The sequence below is a fragment of the Zea mays genome, chromosome 3 (genome assembly GCF_902167145.1).
Source record: "Zea mays cultivar B73 chromosome 3, Zm-B73-REFERENCE-NAM-5.0, whole genome shotgun sequence".
In the NCBI taxonomy this organism is placed as follows: Eukaryota; Viridiplantae; Streptophyta; class Magnoliopsida; order Poales; family Poaceae; genus Zea; species Zea mays.
The window spans coordinates 212,846,074-212,865,771 of NC_050098.1; the positions used below are offsets into that span (position 1 = coordinate 212,846,074).

General features: G+C 38.8%; 1 long non-coding RNA gene and 1 pseudogene across 1 annotated transcript; one reads left to right on the forward strand and one right to left on the reverse strand.

The window, feature by feature from the left end:
* The first annotated feature begins 320 nt into the window (after positions 1–320).
* On the forward strand, positions 321–13,730 carry LOC118476760 (uncharacterized). The gene is made up of 3 exons (XR_004857371.1): positions 321–4,124; positions 4,904–13,325; positions 13,443–13,730. It is a non-coding gene; the product is annotated as an uncharacterized lncRNA (long non-coding RNA).
* Positions 12,015–12,195, reverse strand: LOC111591263 (uncharacterized; annotated as a pseudogene).
* Positions 13,731–19,698: the final 5,968 nt, after the last annotated feature.

Sequence of the window (19,698 nt, forward strand, 5' to 3'; positions counted from 1 at the left end):
TTAGTTGTTGCAGGCTAGTCATGTGGGCGATATTGACAACCCATTTTATATTTTTTATTTGCAACATTGTACTACTTTGAATGCATCCTATGATATCACGAGGTACAAATTGTTCAAGTGCAGTAATAGTAGGTTTTGTTGTATGTGAGGTTAATCAAGGTAGTTTGGTTATGTGGGTTGTCTTATTGACGTCCAATTACTCCTGTTGAGCATAATATCATGTTATTATTTTAGTATTGAAAGTAATATTTATGAAGCTTTTGCATGAGTCTATGTCAAGAAGTACATTAGTTTTCTTGTTGTTATCCCTCCATTGCTTTATGAGTGTTGCAAATTTTATCTCTTTTGAGAGGAGAAAAAGACGTTATATGACATGAGCACCATTTGCTTCACATCAACAGAATAGTTGCGGAGATCTCTAGTAGTTGAATTCTGGTGTAATAACAACCATGGTTTATAGTGCTAGAGACGAGTATGTCAGGTGTTTCGTACATTGTCGCTACATGGATGTTTGACCTTAGTGGCATTAACAAACGAGGTTGTTGAATTCGTTAATTGTTATGCTTAGTGTTCTAACCTATTAGGTAAAGTGTTGTTTAAAGACTTTGGGGAGTTGCATCCCCATTTGGTAGTGGGAAACCCTAGTGTTGATTGCACCTGCCAATGCCTTGGGTTTCATTTTATATTGTTTTTTTATTGTGGTTAAGGTGTTGCTTGGTTTTGGGAGTCATTTTAAATTAGTTGGAGGCTGAATCAGGCTTCACTTATCTAGAATGTTTTGTAGTAGGTTTCTTCATGTTTGCATATGATGCTTAATCATCCAGTTTGGTCTAAACATTTGAGAGTTATGGGTTTCCTATAGCAGCCTTAATTTTGTACGGAAGAATAGACCTTGAAGATGGTATAATTTGGCCTTTGTTAGATTATGAAAGTTTTAGTAATTTCATGATCTTTCCAAAGAGTATTGGTTTGTAATTTTCATTGTATATAATTGGAGTTAGGCTGCTCTGAAGTTGTTGCACCGTTGTGTCTGAACTTTAGGTGTCGTTATAACCACCAATAAATCGACCGTGTTTTGATAGTTTCATAGCCCAAATTTGGGAATTCTCTTTAAGCAAAACTTTAGTTCTTCTCAGTACCTTTTAAATGGGTATTTACTTGTAATTGTCTGTTAAATAGATTGGGAGAGGTGGTTGTCCGGTTATAAGTCGAATCTCCAATGTGCAGTATCTCGGGCTGAGTTTAGCTGTAGGTCATGTAGAGTTGATGGCTATAAAGATAAATTTGGGTGCAACTTTATTGCAAAAGTCATGGACAATTTTCAAACTTTTCCAACGCGTGTTCGTTGTAGTTTTAAGTTGAGTATAGGAGGAGTTATAGGTTTTTGAATTTTAGTTGTCCATTGTTTCCATCCTATCAGTTTTGCAACAAAAGAGTTACATTATTTTATCGGTTTGAAAACCAATTTCGAGACACTCATTATAATAAAAGTTTTACAGAATGTTATAATCTTTTCAATGGGTTTATATTTGCAAAATTTTGTTAAGCTGCAGGGAGTTATGATATTTTGAATTTATGTGTCATGTTTCGTCAGTTTCTGGTGGCAGATCATGTATGTCGCCTTACAAGTCAAATTAAAAATGGTAGATGGAAAAAAATGTTTATCTTTTGAATACGAAAGTTGTAGATCATGAAGTTTAGATGATTTTACAATATTTCATTGTTACCATTGCTTTTATAGTGAGAGGTAGAAAAAATGAACATTTGTGCTTTTGATTGTCAATTTTCTACTTAGTGATTTTTTTCATGGGAGTTTGGTTTAGGTGTGGTGAGCTCTTTCGCAATCCATGTTAATTAAGTTGTATGGTGGGAGGGAATAGACGTAGTGGTTGGGATGGTTATCTTGTTTATGTATATGTGGAGCGTGGGCTGGAACACAGAGATAGCAAGGAACGTTTGAATAGGCCAGTACGTATTGTTGTGAAGCCACATTTTCTTGTATTGGCGTGATTGCGTAAGTATGAAATAGTTACGTCATGTGAAGTCTAGGTTGAGATGCAATTTGTCTGAGTTATTCGATAGATATATGTATAGTATAATTAAAAAAAGAGAGTTCCTATATGGGATGATATAATGTATAGAATGTGCTTGGATGAATATGTGGGCAGGCCTAACATGCTTAAACAGATTCCTGTTTGCATGATGTGAGATTAGGCTTAAATGGTTTAAAAAGTTATCATATTGTTTCTATACTTATATTTGTTCTAAGTATCTCGTAATGAAGAACCTAAAGTTATTAGTCTTTCGATGAACGCTTAATCTTAGAAGAGTAATGAACCTGAATAAAATCTATTGCTTGTTGTTGGGTCTGCATGACCAGTTTTAGTTATGCAGCTAGTTCAATGAAGTAAACCATCTTTTCTGTAGAGATGTTATATATAAAAGTTGTAGCCGACTTCTTTATCTTACTTGTGTAAAAAATTCATGACCATAGGTCTAGTAGTTTGGGAGTTATGATTTTCTCAAGTCCAGTCTTGGAATCTGTGCAGATTCTGTACAGATTTCGAAACTGACCTTGTTTGCCCAATTTAAACTTCGAATAACTTATTATAAATTATAAAGAAGTTGTAGTACCTTTCTTAATCTTTTCAACAAACTTTGGATCACCCTTTTTGGAGATCTATAAGTAAAGTTACGGCTGTTTTAAGTGTGATCTCTGAATCTGTCTAAATTTGGACAGCAGAGCCTTTCTCATGTCTTTTGACCTTGATATGCATTGAATTAACCTGATATGTTTATAAATGAATTATAGACAATTATACTAGCTTTCTAAAAAGTCTAGGAGCACCTGAATTGGATGTCTGAGACTTCAATTATGAATTTTTGAATTGAGTAGTTGAATTCTGTCCAAGTCTGGACAGAATTTACGTTTAGCATTGTTTGACCTTTCTAAGTGTCAAATCTTGCTGTGAAGATAATACCAAGGGTATAGTGGACTTTATAAGCTTTCCATAAAGTCCTAGTTTATTATGTTTGGATGCTTATTTTATGAGTTATGAACAAAACAATTAACCATTGTGCTGCTATCCAAAAATATGCAAGCATTAAGTTACTCTCTTGAAGTTGCTCTTGTTTGGCTAAGTTTGGTTTAGGCTATAGGAATACTATATGCAGTGCATTCATATATACATTCCTTGAAGTACTTGCATATGTCAATGATTGATTTGGTGTCAGGAAAACTTTGTTTGAGGTATATAGGACCGTCTACTATCTTAGCCGAGTTGGCAGCTGGGCTTAGCATATGCAATTGTCGAAATCTATGATCAGAGTACACCATGTATTCCATGTCTTTATGTGGAGGAGGTATTTGCGGAATCCAGACCATCAAATCGAGCTAGAGCCGATTCCTGTGTAGCAAGACCAGACTCTAGAGTGTCGTCTGCTGCGTATCTAAGAATCCTAGGAGCTTGAGGAGCTGATGCGGTAGAAGTACCCGAACTTTTCTTTATGTGTGAGTTTTGTTGGTTCATTAATCTTTCCTTTGTCGTTCCGATAGAAGCATCGGAATTCGAGGTCAAATTCTTTATAAGGGGGATAGAGTGTGATACCCAATTTTCAAAAAGAAGAGAAATTGAAGTTTACTCTTTTTTTTCTTTTCTTTGTTTTCTCTTGCGGGTCCCGTGCTATGGGAGGTTTGGAATTTTAGGAGGTAAACATCTGTAAAACAGTAAAATTTATGTTTGATGTGTGCGCGGGGGTCGAGAGCTCTGGCGTAGGAATGGTTTTGGGCCGTTGATCGCGATCCGGCGGTGGGAAGCCCACTTTTCCCCCCAAAACCCTAGCCGCCCCCTCTCTTAAGGCCCCTTGTGGGCAGCCGCCCCCCCCTTCCCTCCTTTGGCCGTCACCCTCCCCCCTCTTCCCTCTTCTCTCTTCCCCAAGTGCTGCAGCCGCCCCCTCTCCATTCTCAAGTTTTTTGCAGCAGCCATCTCCTCAACCATAGCCGCCACCCCCCATCTCCTCTTCTCCAAGTGTCGTTCTTCCTCGTCGGATCTTCTTCGTGTGGGTGCAAGTTTCAATTGGAGAATTGGTGGGAGGAAGGAAGGAGGAAAAAGGTGGAACTCAAGGTGATCTTGAAGTTATCTATGTTTTTGCGCTAAAATTCAATTGATTATATGTTTATCTATGCGAATCGGTAGAGGTGCTGTCCAGAATTTTTGTGGGAGGGCGAACAACAGTAGTTCTAGGGATTTCTGGGAATTTTTCGTGGGCAATTAGTGGGGATCAGTGGGAGAATCATGTATAGCTTTGTCATACCTTTCCAACGAGTACTTATGCGCTCGATTCGGAGTTATAATTTAGGAGATATCGTTGTTTAAATCCGGTTATGTTGTTGTCCAAAAAAAACAGATTTTTCAGGTGGGTGAACAGCAGTAGTATTAGCAGTTTCTGGGAAATTTTCGTGGGTAATTAGTGTTAACCAGTATTATAATCATGTAGGGCTTTGTCTTATCTTTCCAATGAGTACTTATGCGCTTGATTTGGAATTATATTTTAAAAGATATCGCTGTTTGAATCCGGGTATGTCGCTGTCCAAAAGACAAAAAAAAACAGATTACAGGGTTCATCTTGTGGACTGTTTTGGGCTAATTAGATGTTGGAATTTAATTATAAATTGTATACAAAACTTGTGGGGAATTTTATGTAGATGACTCTGGAGTTTTTGTTTGTTACCACTGCCGTCATAATTTTAAAGTTATGAAATTATTAAGCAGCGCCGCTGCAGTTTGGTGGGTGTGGGGAGAGATGTAATCCGCGGCGGGGTTTGAGTTTGTGCGTAGTTGCGGCGTCGTTTATGAGCCTGATTATGTGAAATTGGTGCACTAAGTTGTGTGTCAAAAAACAGGTGGTGGACTTCCGGATCGTACTTAGGGATTTGCCCGAACTTCCGGTAAAGGCAAGTAAATATAGTGGTGGTTGCTACCGTTTTGGTTTGCATCCTATTCCCTGTCATTGAGTATGCATAAGTTTTAATTATGTTAATCATTGGATTCTATGATGAAGTTTATTTGTTTGGAAGTATTAATTCTCAATTGTCTAATATGGTGGATGATCATAATTTGGTTATGATATATGTGGTTGATTCCCATCTTGGATGAAATTGAAGTATTTTTTTGAATCACGTTATATGAAGTGTTGTAGGCATGACATGCACATCGCATCATCCATCTTGCATTTTGAAGTTATGTCGTGATCTTATGGTCCGACCGTACCGGTACATTTTTAGCATCGTACATTGCCCGAGGAGGGGTACGATGCGGCTTCATATCCTTAGAGGTATGAAGGCAGAAGTCATCCTTGCATTTGCAGACATTTGCACTCATGAGGTATATATGAAGTGTGACATTACTATGTTACTATTGTGGTTTCTACCTGCGAGGTGTGGTGACTACGTGTGTTGTACGTTGTATACGTGTTGCACCGTCGTAATAAGAAAATTGTGGAATCAAGTGGTGGTAAAACAATGTTCTTATGTGGTTAAACAGTTTGATATTATTTTACTTGCTGAGATGTGTCATCTCACTCTTGCATTACTCAATGCATACATGTTGGGAATGAGGGGAGTAGCAGCACGTCCACTTTCACTCTCACAATAACGCTGCCCAGGCATAGCCATGATTTAATTAGAAACTTATTGTCAAAGGAAGTTTGTTTCTTTTAACTAGTCGTGCGCACTAGTTAATTCAGTTCATGTCGTATGTTTAACTTCTCTTTGCTAGCCGATTAATAATACTTAGTATGTTTTTGTCATGATATGTGTTTATACACTGTTGCCCCCCTCATTTATGCAATTTTGCAAAGGGGGTGCTGCCGAAATTTTATATATAGATGTCAGAAGTGTTGTTCAGTAGCATTCCGGGGTGTTTGTGGACTCCGGGGTGTTACATGTGGTTTGTGCATCCGCTGTCGATAATCCAGCTTGAGCCCCCGGATGCATAAACCTGCAAGGCAATTTTAGGCTTGGGTCTTAGGTATCCAACTCTTGTTGGGTCCTACAAGGTTAGTTACAACATCCTTTGGGACCCAAATGCAAGTCTTGTCTCCCTTGTATTTGGCCCCCAATTTCCTAGCAACCACTTTCTTATTTTTACATGAAAGTACAAAAGCAGTATTGCAGGCATGGAAAACAGTAACAGATTCATTATGCATTTTCCTAGGCACATGATGAATAACATTTCCCTTCCTAGGCCTACTTCTACCATGCACAAAAGTAGAACTTGAAGCAACCATAGCATGTGAATCATAAGAATTATAACTCCTATTATAATGAGCATTTCTAGAAAATTTTCTATCATAAATGAACGCATGATTCTTTTGACTACTACTAGCCATAGGGGCCTTCCCTTTCTCCTTGTTGGGAATGGGAGCCCTTTGACTTGTTTAGTTCTTAGCTTCCTTTCGAAAGCCAAGTCCATCCTTAATTGAGGGATGTCTACCAACGGTGTAGGCATCCCTAGCAAATTTTAACTTATCAAAGTCATTTTTGCAAGTCTTAAGTTGGGCATTAAGACTTGCCACTTCACCATTTAATTTTGTAATAGAAGTAAGATGCTCAACACATGCATCAACATCAAAATCCTTACACCTATTACAAATGACAACATGCTCTACACAAGAACTAGATTTATTAACTACTTCTAGCTTAGCGTTTAAATCATCATTAATACTCTTTAAGCTAGACATAGTTTCATGACAAGCAGACAATTCCGAAGAAAGCATTTCATTCCTTTTAACCTCTAAAGCAAGAGACTTTTGCACATTTACAAACTTATCATGCTCTTCATATAGAATATCCTCTTGCTTTTCTAAAAGTCTATTCTTCTCATTTAAAGCATCAATCAATTCATTGATTTTATCTACTTTAGTTCTATCTAAACCTTTGAATAGACTTGTGTAATCTACTTCATCATCACTAGAGTCATCATCACTTGAAGTAGTATACTTAGGGGTAGCTCGAGCGCTTACCTTTTTCTCCTTTGCCATGAGGCAAGTATGGCACTCGTTGGGGAAGAGAGATGACTTGTTGAAGGCCGAGGCGGCGAGTCCTTCGTCGTCGGAGTCGGAGGAAGAGCAGTCCGAATCCCATTCTTTGCCAAGATGCGCCTCGCATTTCGCCTTCTTGTAGGCCTTCTTCTTCTTCCTCTTCCCGGGTCTTTCATCTCCCTGGTCATTTTCATTATCGGGACATTGGACAATAAAGTGACCAGTCTTACCGCACTTAAAGCAGGAACGCTTTCCCTTTGCTTTGTTCTTGTTAGGGTACTCCTTGCGTCCTTTCAATGCGGTCTTGAAGCGCTTTATGATTAGGGCCATCTCATCCTCATTTAGCCCGGCCGCCTCAACTTGTGCCACCATGCTAGGTAGCGCCTTTCTGCTGCTTGTTGCTTTGAGAGCAACGGGTTGAGGCTCGTAGACGGGTAGAGGGCTATTGAGAGCATCATCAACGTATCGCGCTTCCTTCACCATCATTCGTCCGCTCACAAATTTTCCAAGAATCTCCTCGGGAGTCATCTTTGTGTACCTGGGATTTTCACGGATGAGGTTCACAAGATGAGGATCAATAACAGTGAAGGACCTGAGCATAAGTCGGACGACGTTGTGGTCCGTCTATCTCGTGCTTCCATAGCTTCTGATCTTGTTGACCAGGGTCTTGAGCCTGTTGTACGTTTGTGTTGGCTCTTCTCCCCTAATCATTGCGAACCTTCCCAGCTCGCCTTCCACCAACTCCATCTTGGTGATCATGGTGGCGTCGTTCCCCTCATGAGAAATCTTGAGGGTGTCCCAGATTTGCTTGGCGTTGTCCAAGCCGCTCACCTTATTGTACTCGTCCCTGCACAAGGATGCTAGCAAAACAGTGGTAGCTTGTGCATTTTTATGGATTTGCTCATTAATGAAAACGGGATTGTCAGTACTATCAAAATGCATTCCATTCTCAACTACCTCCCAAATACTAGGATGAAGAGAGAAAAGGTGACTACACATTTTGTGACTCCAAAAAGCGTAGTCCTCTCCATCAAAGTGTGGAGGTTTACCAAGAGGAATAAAAGCAAATGGGCATTGGAATTATACGGAATACGAGAATAATCAAATGAAAATTTTGAGTTAACCGATTTCTTTTTATCGTCGTAGTCATCGTCTCTTGGGGAAGAAGAAGACTCGTCGCTGTCGTAGTAGATGATCTTCTTGATGCGCCTCTTCTTCTTCCCGTCCTTCTTCTTGTGACTCGAGCCAGAGTCAGTGGGCTTGTCGTCTCTTGGCTCGTTGAAGATGGACTCCTTCTCCTTATCGTTGACCACCATCCCCTTTCCCTTAGGATCCATCTCTTCGGGCGATTAGTCCCTTTCATGAAGAGAACAGCTCTGATACCAATTGAGAGCACCTAGAGGGGGGGTGAATAGGTGATCCTATAAAAATCAAATACTTGTAGCCACAAAACTTGGTTAAGAGTTAGTGCAATAGGACCAAGTGGCTAAGGACCGAGCTTTTGTGAAACACAATGATCACAAAGTAAGACAACACAAAAGACACGGTGATTTATCCCGTGGTTCGGCCAAGTATAACACTTGCCTACTCCACGTTGTGGCATCCCAATGGATGAGGGTTGCACTCAACCCCTTTCAAGTGATCCAATGATCAACTTGAATACCACGGTGTTTTCCTTTCTTATACTTTTTCCCGTTTGCGAGGAATCTCCACAACTTGGAGCCTCTCGCCCTTACAATTGATGATCACAAAGAAGCATGGAAGTAAGGGAGGGGAGAGCAACACACAAGACTCAAAACAAGAGCACAATCACGCACACAAAGCCACAACTTGAGCTCACAACACAACTCGAAGAGTTCTCTACTCAAACGGGGCTCAAGTCACTGTCTCAAAGAATCGAATGCGCGAGAATGGAGCCTTGGTGATTAGGAATGATCAAGGAATGCTTGGGTGACTCCTCCATGCGCCTAGGGGTCCCTTTTATAGCCCCAAGGCAACTAGGAGTCGTTGGAACCCAACAAGGAAGGCAATTCTTGCCTTCTGTCGGGTGGCGCACCGGACAGTCCGGTGCACCACCGGACAGCCACTGTAGCATGTCCGGTGCGGATCTCCTTCCATTCCTGGCGCAGCCGACCGTTGGATCTTCGGCCTGGTTGGCGCACCGGACACTGTCCGGTGCACACCGGACAGTCCGGTGCCCCTGCCGACCGTTGGAGCGGGTCACGCGTCGCCCGCGGATTTGGCGGCCGACCGTTGCGCTGGCGGCCGTTGGCTCACCGGATAGTCCGGTGAATTATAGTCGTACGCCGCCACAGTTTCCCGAGAGTGGCCAGTTCACCGGAGACCAGTCTGGCGCACCGGACACTGTCCGGTGTGCCAGACTGAGAAGAGTCTTGGCTGCTTCGAGCCAAGTTCTTCTCTTCTTTTTTTCTCTGATTCTTGCACTTGGACAAATATATTAGTACACAAAAACCAATGTACTAAGTCTAGAATCATACCTTCTTGTTGATTTGCACTTCATTCATCATTTGGCATATAATAATCCACTTAATATGACTTGGACACTTAATCACCAAAATATACTAGAAATGGCCCAAGGGCACATTTCCCTTTCAGCAACTCAAAAGCCACAATGGTACTTCTTGCCATCTCGTTCCTTAGGTGAATGGGTTGGAAAGCACCAAGGAGGTTTATGATACACTTAAGACGGTGCACGAAGGTGACAAGATCATTAAGTTGGAGGACCTAGAAGGGGATCTAGGAAGGTTTGCCATGAACAAGAGAGAAGGGCCACAAGAAATGTATAACCAGCTTAAGTCCTTGGTGAATCAAGTCTGCAATTACAGGTGCAACAAGTGGACGAATCAAAGTTGTCCGACTAATGCTATGGTCATTTACCTCCCGTAATGCTACTCTAGTTACCTTAATACGTAAAAATCCTAGGTACGAGAAGATGATCCTAGAGGAGGTGCTTGGGAAGTTTCCTAGCCATGAGATGATGGTTAAAGACTCAAAGGACATTGAAGTTTAACTCAAGGCAACTTTGCCATCATCGGCCAGAACCAATCGCCTTGAAGGCCACAAGTGTAAAGAAGGAGGAGCCTCCAAGCAACGAGGAAACTATCGATGTTTTCGAACTCGATGGTCGAGGAAATGACCCTAACCATCAAAAGCTTCCGACAAATCCTAAGGAACAAGAATGGCAAGGACTACAAGCCCCTTGGTAAGAGGGCTTGCTACAAATGTGGTAAGACTGGCCATTCCATCGCTAATTGTCCATATGCAAAAGATGATGATGATAAGGAAGAGAACAAGAAGGGAAAGAAAAAAGTTTGAGAAGAAGAAATTCTTCGTCAACAAAAAGAAGGGAGGTGAAGCCCACATCGGGAAGGAGTGGGACTCGGACGAGGACTCCTCCGACGATAAAGGACTTGCCACACCCGCCTTCAACAAAAGCGCCCTCTTCCCCAAGATCGACCACACATACCTGATGACAAAGGAGAGTAAGAAAAAGGTACAATCTAGAACCTCTCGTAAGTCACTTTCTCAAATGATGAATCAGTGATGAGGAAGATATGAACAAAAATTTTAAGGGTCTTAAAAGAGATCAAGTTGCTAAAGCAAATGAATTTATTAAGATATCAATGAGAAGGATGAAGTCCAAGAATCAGTTTTCACAGTTTCACAGTTGTCATGTATCACCCTTCCTCTTCTTTTTCTCGCTTTATGCAAAAATAAGGTAAAATTATGCATAAATAAGGGTTTAAATCTTGGTTGTTGGCTCTACATTCACACCCACCTAACCAACAAAACGCACATATATTTGTGTTTTGTTAAAACAAAGTCTACTCATATGATATACAAAAAACGTAGCAATACACATGCATGTGACTAGTATAATCAATTTGACAAGAGTGAATCGATGTATCAGTCTAGACCAACCATGTACATCCAAACTTCTTACCATCCTAGACTCCCATTTGGCCGTGGCACTATGGGTGCGTTTGGTTCAGAAAAGCAAAAGCTAAACCAAAAGGGTTCAGCTTTTCTGCTGCTACTTTAAAAAGCGAGTTTTGTAATACAAATTTGAAAGCAGCTTTGACCCTACTTTTTCACGTTTTCCAAGTTCGATATATTAATTAAAACACTACTATGAATAAAGTTAAATAAAATGCATATAAATAGTATATAGTTTGTTCACAGTAGATAACTCAACAGTTTGATCCAAACACCTTTTATCTTTTTTATAGCAGACAACTCAAAGTAGTTTTTTCACATCAAACATTTTACAATAGCTTTTTTATAGCTCACATGTGAACCACACACACCCTTTGACTGTTGTTTGTATTCAAATTATCTAATTAGTAAGAACAAATGGCAGAGTCAAGAGTCAATGACCAGGTATCCCTCTTATTTTCACTTAAGTTGTCTGCAGTAGATCGTATAAAATAGAAAATTTGTACTGTAGAGTAAAGCTTGAAATAGAGGATGATATATCGAATGAGATAGCATAGCTGTTGGAGACAACCTTACAATGTTTCCTTAGAGAGGTGGAAACCATTGTTTCGAAATGCATGCCTTCAGGTTCTCGGCATTGAGGAAACCTTTTTTGCGAGTGCAAGTAGGAAACACTTTTGTTATCTTGGTCCTTTTTGCACAACAGTGATTGTGTTCTATAAAAGTTTCTATACATACTCTCACAATAGACAAAACCGTTTCTCCGGAAAACCACCCATCTTTAATGTAATTAATGATTTCTCTATTTTAAAACATGAGAAGGTTTAGCTTTTTAGATATATTATTTTTATTACGTATCTAAACCTAGTGTATACCTAATTGTATAAAAACTAAAAAAATCAAAACTTCTTATACTTAGAATGGGAGAGGAACAAAAGTGATTAGTGGTGTTAAACTATGAACACACTAGTATAATGCCTGTGCATTGCAACATCACATCAATAATATATAATGATATAGTGTTTGCAGGACATGAGAGTGTAGTGGCAAGCCAGTTTTATAGGCGCTCCAAAAAAATAAATTAAAGTGGACTCTTCTCACAAAAAAAATAATATTAAAGTGGACATATGGCCCACATGACAGATATTAAAATGCAGATACTGCACTTTATCTTAGCCAAAAGGTCAAGAAAGTTATGTATTGAAAAGGAGACCTACTTTTTTATAGCTAGCTTGGTCACTCGTCATCCTTCAACTGGCGAGATGATATTATATGGGAGCATTGCGCTGCCTGCGGTTTCGTGTCGTGTTAGACTTAAATGTTTTCTCATGGCGCATCTAGAGATAATGATGCTTTATAAGAGTAGAGATGTTTGGACCACATGTTAGATTAGAAAGAACTATAATGACTTTTTGCAAAAAGAACGATTTTGTAAATCAAGGAAATTGGTGCCGTAGGAGTAGAGATATTTAAAAATCCCATTAATAAAATACCGTAAAAAGAATGAAGAAAACCGGGGAGCAAATAAAATGAATTATATATATAGAAAAGAAAAATTGGGCATGCGTAGTATACATGAAACAATAAATCACATCAATCGGGACCCAATATTCGGAATGATAAAGGCAGCCATAAGAGCATCTCCAATAATGTTTTAAATTAGTGTCTCGAATTAAAATACAGGGCTATATACAGGAAAACTACTTCAACAGTTCCTCATTTTGTAAAATTTGGTAAAAAAAATTATAAGACACCCTATCAATTACCTCAAATATACTACATTGTAATGTATTGCCCTATAACTTAGATTTGAGGCTTTACTATTAAAGCGTAATGTTTTGTTGGTGCTCTAAATTCTATAAAACATATTTATTTTTAAATTATAGGGTATTTTTATAGGTTGCGTTGTTAGAGATGCTATAAAGGGCTTTATCTTTCATCTCCTGAAACAAAAGAGGCGATTTATTTGCCGTGGATAGAATTAGGAATATGGTTAGGAAGCCAGAGTTCAGGGTTGGTTGAGACGGCCTTTTTGTTTTTGCTACGAAAAGCTGAAGCCCATTTGCACAGAAAGTATCATATCTTTTTTTCGCTACCATGCATTGGTGCATGTGCATCAAGTACCCGACCACAACGACAGAATCTCTTATTATCAACCCGTCTTCATAAGCTTTTGGTACCTCTGTTGCTGTTGGTAGTGAGTTACGTGTGGTTGCCACACTCACAGGGTACTGAGCATACATACACAATCTGTGCTGTGCTACCAGGACAAAGCAGCAGCGCCATTGACCAAATTTTGATTCAAGTCAAACATGGGATAAAATAATGTAAGTTGTTAATACTACATGGAGCGCCTCTCATTATATTCACTTGTTTTGGACAATAATCCTTTTATTTTGAGATGGAGTGTTAACTTTATGTTTGTCTCATGTTTTGTTATCTAGAAGGATGGATGAGAACTTTTCATGTTTTGTCTCAAGTTTTGAGAGCTGAATGCCCGTTAAACCACTACTGCACAATATAGGTTTGCATGGTTCATTAGTACACAAAATCTCTATAAAGACCGTTTGTAATATATTTTCACAGACGTTTTCAGAACCGCCTGTGCTGGGGCCAGTAGAAATCGATTTTTTCACTGGTGGTTGTGTTAAGACAACCGCAGTGGTATTCCCTTTTCCACTAGTGGTTTTCTAAAATTAGTTATCAGTGGTAGTTTTTCCGTCTTTTATCAAATTTTCCACCAAAATTGAATTATATATATATATATATATATATATATATATATATATTCACACATATATATATATATATTGAAAGCAACATGTAATTAAATTCTATTATTCGTTTATATACATCAAAGTTTTGTGTTTACAACTGTAAAGTTTAACGCATATGCATCAAACATTCTATAAATCAAAGTTTTCACCTAAGTTCTAATAAGTATCTTGGCTAAGATTTAGTCTACTAAGTTCTGTTAGTACTCTATACTCCGGCCTACCTAAGCTCTAATAAGTATCTCAGCTAAGTAGCGTGATATTTTCTTTCACATAGAACGGCTTCTTTCAAATTGAATGAGCACATGCCTTCATTTATGTTATACAATGCACCTTCGATCATATAGTTCGCCTTTTTTAGTTGAAATTCCTATAAAGGATGTTTATAAACATCATATATTTACACTTAATAATACACTAAATACATTTGCTGGTTCACTTACACCAACCGCCAGTGAAAATGTGTTTTCACTAGCGGTTCTTTAATCGGGCTTACCAGTTTTCTTTCACTCGCGCGCGATAAATGAAACCTCCTGTAAAAATTAGACCTCACCGTAGGCTTAGAGTTGTTTTCTACTAGTTGTTAATTTTTTCCTCTGTCAAATAACTTAATTGTTTTTTTTCTAGGACAATGCTACGGTACTCCTTTTACTTGTTAGGTAACACCTTGAATAAATCTGAGCTGTTTGTCTTCTTAAAATAATTAATGAATTAATTAGCCTCGAAAAGAAAAAAAAGACGTCGTCAAAATCCTTTAATTGCATGAGAAAATCAGGAGCAAGGCCATTTCCTTTCCGTGCGCAGCACCCTGCCTTCCTCTTGGGCTCAACGTGAATACCACGCTACTTAATTAGTTTCATTTTTGTTTATATATATATATATATATATAATGTATATACGTTTTTGGAAAATAATGGGTATTTAATTGAATACCTGGGTAAATATTTTAGTCTATTTATATATGACTGTGGTTATTTTATATATTTTAATTAATTCTAATATTGGTGTCTTAAAAGTGGCTAATTTCTTTTATGATACTGAATCATGTTAATATTGTATACTGGTCATGTTACCTACTCATTTAAAAATGAATAATATCAACGGCCAACCCAATAATTAAACTGTGAACTTTGCCGATGTAAAAAAGGTTACACGCTAACACGTTACATCATTATGCTTGCTCGATTTAAAGTATGTTACATAAAAAAAAGATATCCAACAGCTCCTCGTACCATATCCCTATTCACCCACCCGCACGCGCAAAACCTAGCAGTCACGGCGGGAATTTACGCCTGCGCTTTCTCCTCCCAATCTCTTTTCTGCTTGCGCTACGTACAGAGCTCTTGTCTGCGGTGCCTGTTGGCAGACTGAAGCGCGGCGAGGAGCGGCTACGCCTGCAAAGTCGACGCGAACGGCAGCAGCGGCGCATGAGGTCATGCCCGCATCCTGCTCCTTGCCCTGATGGCGTGATGCAGCGCTGGAAGGCGCGTGTGTAGGAGGGAAGAGAGAGGGAGACCGCAGGGAATCGATCGGAGAGAAGACAGCAGCGTAAATCGGGCAAGGCCAAGGAAGAGGACATACCGCGTTATTAGGAACGTGAGTAAGAGAAGACAACAGATTTTATTTTAGAAAATTAAAGGGTGCTGTTGGAGCATAGACTTTTGGTAAGGAGCAAAGTCTTTTAAGGACATCCTAATATCTGTTTATTGAGAAATATATTTTTAGAAACCGTTAGAGATGCTCTTAGGTCACTTGTATAAAACAATTAGACAGTTTATGCTAACTATGTCATATCTAAAATTGAAAAAAAATTTAAAAAAGTTGTTGCATTCAATAGATCTCGTATGGATAAATAACATATAAACCGATATAATATTTATATCTGATTTTTAATTATTTATTTTATTTTTCAAAACTGAATATTAAATTAATATAATATTTCATATATCGTTTTCTATAAAAAGTAATAGACGATCCTAATTATTTGATCTAATTAAATACAGAATTTACAGTTATTGAAGAGTATCACAGCAAAGTCCTTTTTCGGTACGATTACAGCCTCATGCCGCAGTCATAAACAACATAGTTTTGTTTGTATTCTTATATCAAAATATACGTAGTCATTATTTGACATTTTTTTTTGTTCGTGTGGAACATCTATATTCATGAGAATATGAGATGCGCGAATGCTATCCTAAAAAACTTTTTAAAAGTGGCACTAGCTTTTATTTTGTCGTACTCAACACTTCCAAAGAAGCGGTCATGTACCTGGACAAGGCACGCGCTGAGGTGTTTTTTAAATAAAAATAAATAAGCTCAGCTCAGCTAGATTTGGTCACTGAAGACACAGAGAAGAAAGATTTGCAAGATTGCAGTGTCTTTATCTTTTCCCGAGGGATTAGTTTCTTTGTCCACAATTGATTGGCCTGGATCGTACCGCAGTACATGCAGAGCACGTTGTTATCCATCCAAGGCACTGTGTGTGTCTGCTGGCTGGACGGTGTATCTGGCTGCCAATCATGCTAGCTTTCAGTCACCGGCTCATCTGATTGCCACCGCAGTTGCACTGTGTGTGCGACGACGAGGCGGTAATAATATGGATGTTCCGGTTCCTCTTCAATATAATGCGTTGTGGTGCCCGCGGAATACGTACCATCTGGACATGCATGGTGCATCGCACTCTGGAATCGTATGCCACCACATTCCCGTCATCGTTCATTCCTCCTCCATTTAGACGATGCGCCGCGTTGATTTACATGTGCAGTGCACTTTTTAAGCTTATTTACATATATAACAAATGAACGAATAAATACGAGGAGTCATATCAATCATGGCTGCTTCACTACCAGCTTCGAACACTTTGTTAGAACGCGGCTCCAACAGCCAAAGGTATCTATATACTGGTCCATGTGTCACGTCGTCCAATTTAACAAGAGCTAGCTTATTAAAAAGATTGTTGTTTTTTCATCAATATAGGTTTTATATATTATCCATACCAACTACGGTCTTCAAATCAAAGGAATTTTTTTTGTAGAAGATGTAAGTGGTCACCTTGAAAGATAGGGTTCTCTTATGTCTCTCCTCTCGCTTCTTCAAATAGGAAAATTGGGTCGGATTGGTGCTAACATATACATATAGCGCTAGGTAACAAACCAGATTGACTTAGCTCTGCTTATTTTATGAGCTTGAGCTAGCTCGTTTAACTCGCCAGCCACGCAATAAAAATCACACAAAACATATTGTGTATGTTTATCCAAAATATGAGAACAATAATAATGCAAAAGAGACACATTCATAAGACTTAAACCAAACTACTCCCTCCATCCCATGATCAAGGGAGAAATTCCCCAACAGATGCACAACCAACTAAAGACGACTGTTTACAAGATCCGAAGCTACGAGAGCAAGAAATGGACCAACCATTAAGTACTCAAGTTGATGCTTCGGGCTTTCAGGGTAAGAAATGTCACATTAGTTACATTAACCCGTGAAAGTCCTAGGTACAAGAAGATGACATCGGTGGAAGTGCTTGGAAAATTCCTCAACCATGAGATGATGGAGAAAGACTCCAAGTATATCAATGGTGTCGCCCAAGGCAACACCTCCACTGAGCCACAAGGGATTGCTTTGAAAGCAATCACTAAGGAAAAGGAAGAAGCCCCAAGCAAGAAGGTGGAGAGTGAAGAGTCTGGTCTTAATGAAGAAGAAATGACTCTCTTCATCAAGAGTTTCAAGCAAATCATGAGACCCGAAGAAATAATAGAGGAAAAGACTACAAGCCAAGGTCCAAAATTTTTTGCTACAATTGTGGTAAGAGTGGTCATTTTATCGCTAATTGTCCATTTTCCAAGGATGATGATAGAGAAGAGAAGAGAGAACAAGGAGAAAAAATATGAGAAGAACAAGTTCTTCAACAACAAGAAGAAGGGCGATGAAGCACACATCGAGAAGGAGTGGGATTCCGATGATGAAAGCTCTTCCGACGATGAAGACATTGCAACCCTCGTCTTCAACAAATCTTCTCTCTTTTCCAAAGTCGACCACACTTGCCTCATGACCAAGGAAAGCAAGAATAAGATAATTTCAAGATCATCTCCAAAGTACAATTCTAGTGATGAATATACTGATGATGAGGAAATTGACAAAAAAGGCCTAGATATAAAACAAATGGCTAAATGCAATGAATTGATTGAAACCATTAAGAGAATGATGAACTTTTGGAAAAGCAAGAGGATCTACTTGTTGGGGACTTGTTCTCAAATGCTATGAATCAAGAACAAGGCAACATAAAATGTTAAATGTTAACGCCCTTCGTCCTCCGAAGCATTATTTCCCTAAGGTTATAATGATCTTCTGACGGAGGGCATGAAGGGCATACCTTCATCAATTCTTCATACATAAATGTATGATTATTAACAACGAATGAAGCATGTAAAGCATAAGAAACAATGTGAACAACAACATTATCATACATATATTTCTTATCATATAAACGCAAATCAACATAAGAACAATATTGAATTACATTTGGTACCTTCAACTTGATAGACAACAGAGGTACGAGCGTGACGCAAAAGCAAATGTAAGTCAGCGTGAACAGTACGGGAGCACTGTTCATCTATTTATAGGCACGGGACGCAGCCCATGTAAAATTACATTCATGCCCTTTACATTTGCTAACGACTCTATAGTGATCCATCGAGGTCTAAATAGCCTTTTCCCTTTTAAGTCGGTTCCCTTTTCTGCTGTCATGCCGAAGCTCCCTTGCGCGTAGCTTCGGCGCTGCATCAACCTTCATATTCTTTGTGCTTCTCACACTGTGGTTCTGATCCGAGCCCGAAGGTAGCTGTTCATGTATTACACTCCGGAAACATTGTTAAATCATGTTTTTGAGGACCTTCAGAAGACGAAGGCCCCCAACAGTAGCCCCTCGCAATATTAATTTGTTAGAATAACGAATTCAGATTGCGATATGGACGAAGGCCTTAAGCCGAAGGTTCAAAAAAACACCTTCCCTTTGCTAGAATAGCAACAGTCGATGACAGACGGTGCCCTCCAATTTGGAACCACTACAAAATAAACCCCCCTATAGCAACGTATATATGTGTTGCTAAATGTCATTATAAGCGTTGTTATGGCCTATACCAACGCATAATTATGTGTTTCCTATACTGCCGTTGCTAGGATGTATTACAACACATACGTATGTGTTGGTAACTCCTATTAATAACCGTTGCTAAATAGCAGCGGATACTTATGGCTGCTGCAACAGTTATATGCGTTTCTGCCACGATTAGTCCAGTTCACCTCTAGAGGTATTGCAACATTTAGAATCTATTATGCCAACGCTTATATACGTTGTAAGGAACTTTTGAATTTTATTTATTTATTTTATTATGGGTTATACACATTGCAAGTAATGAACCATAAACAAATATTTATAATTATTATTTTTATTTAGATCAAAACAAAAGAGCATGTGCATTGCACATAATCAATTTCCAAACTATTATAGACTCACACATGCCAAATAATCTGAAATCAGTCTGTATTAAAAATAATAGTACCATTACAAAATATCATCCACAACTTAATTCATTACACAATGTGTGATATTTTTTCTTTGACCTCGCCGGGGTACTGTGTTAATAACTGCAGATAATGAAATTAACTATCTGTGTCCTACAGGGCTATCAAGTAAATGCCTCCTTAAGCTTAGAAATCCATTTGGTTTTCCTTCTTTGAATGGAGAATTGGCAAATATTGTAGTTGCAATCTATCAAATGAACAAACAAATGAACAAGACAGGATTATTTAAGTACAACAAATAAATTATCACATAAGACAATAGAAATACTCACAAGCTGCAATGTGAGGCCAGCACGAAATTTCCTTATCATATCATGTTCTAAACTAAAGTCAAGAT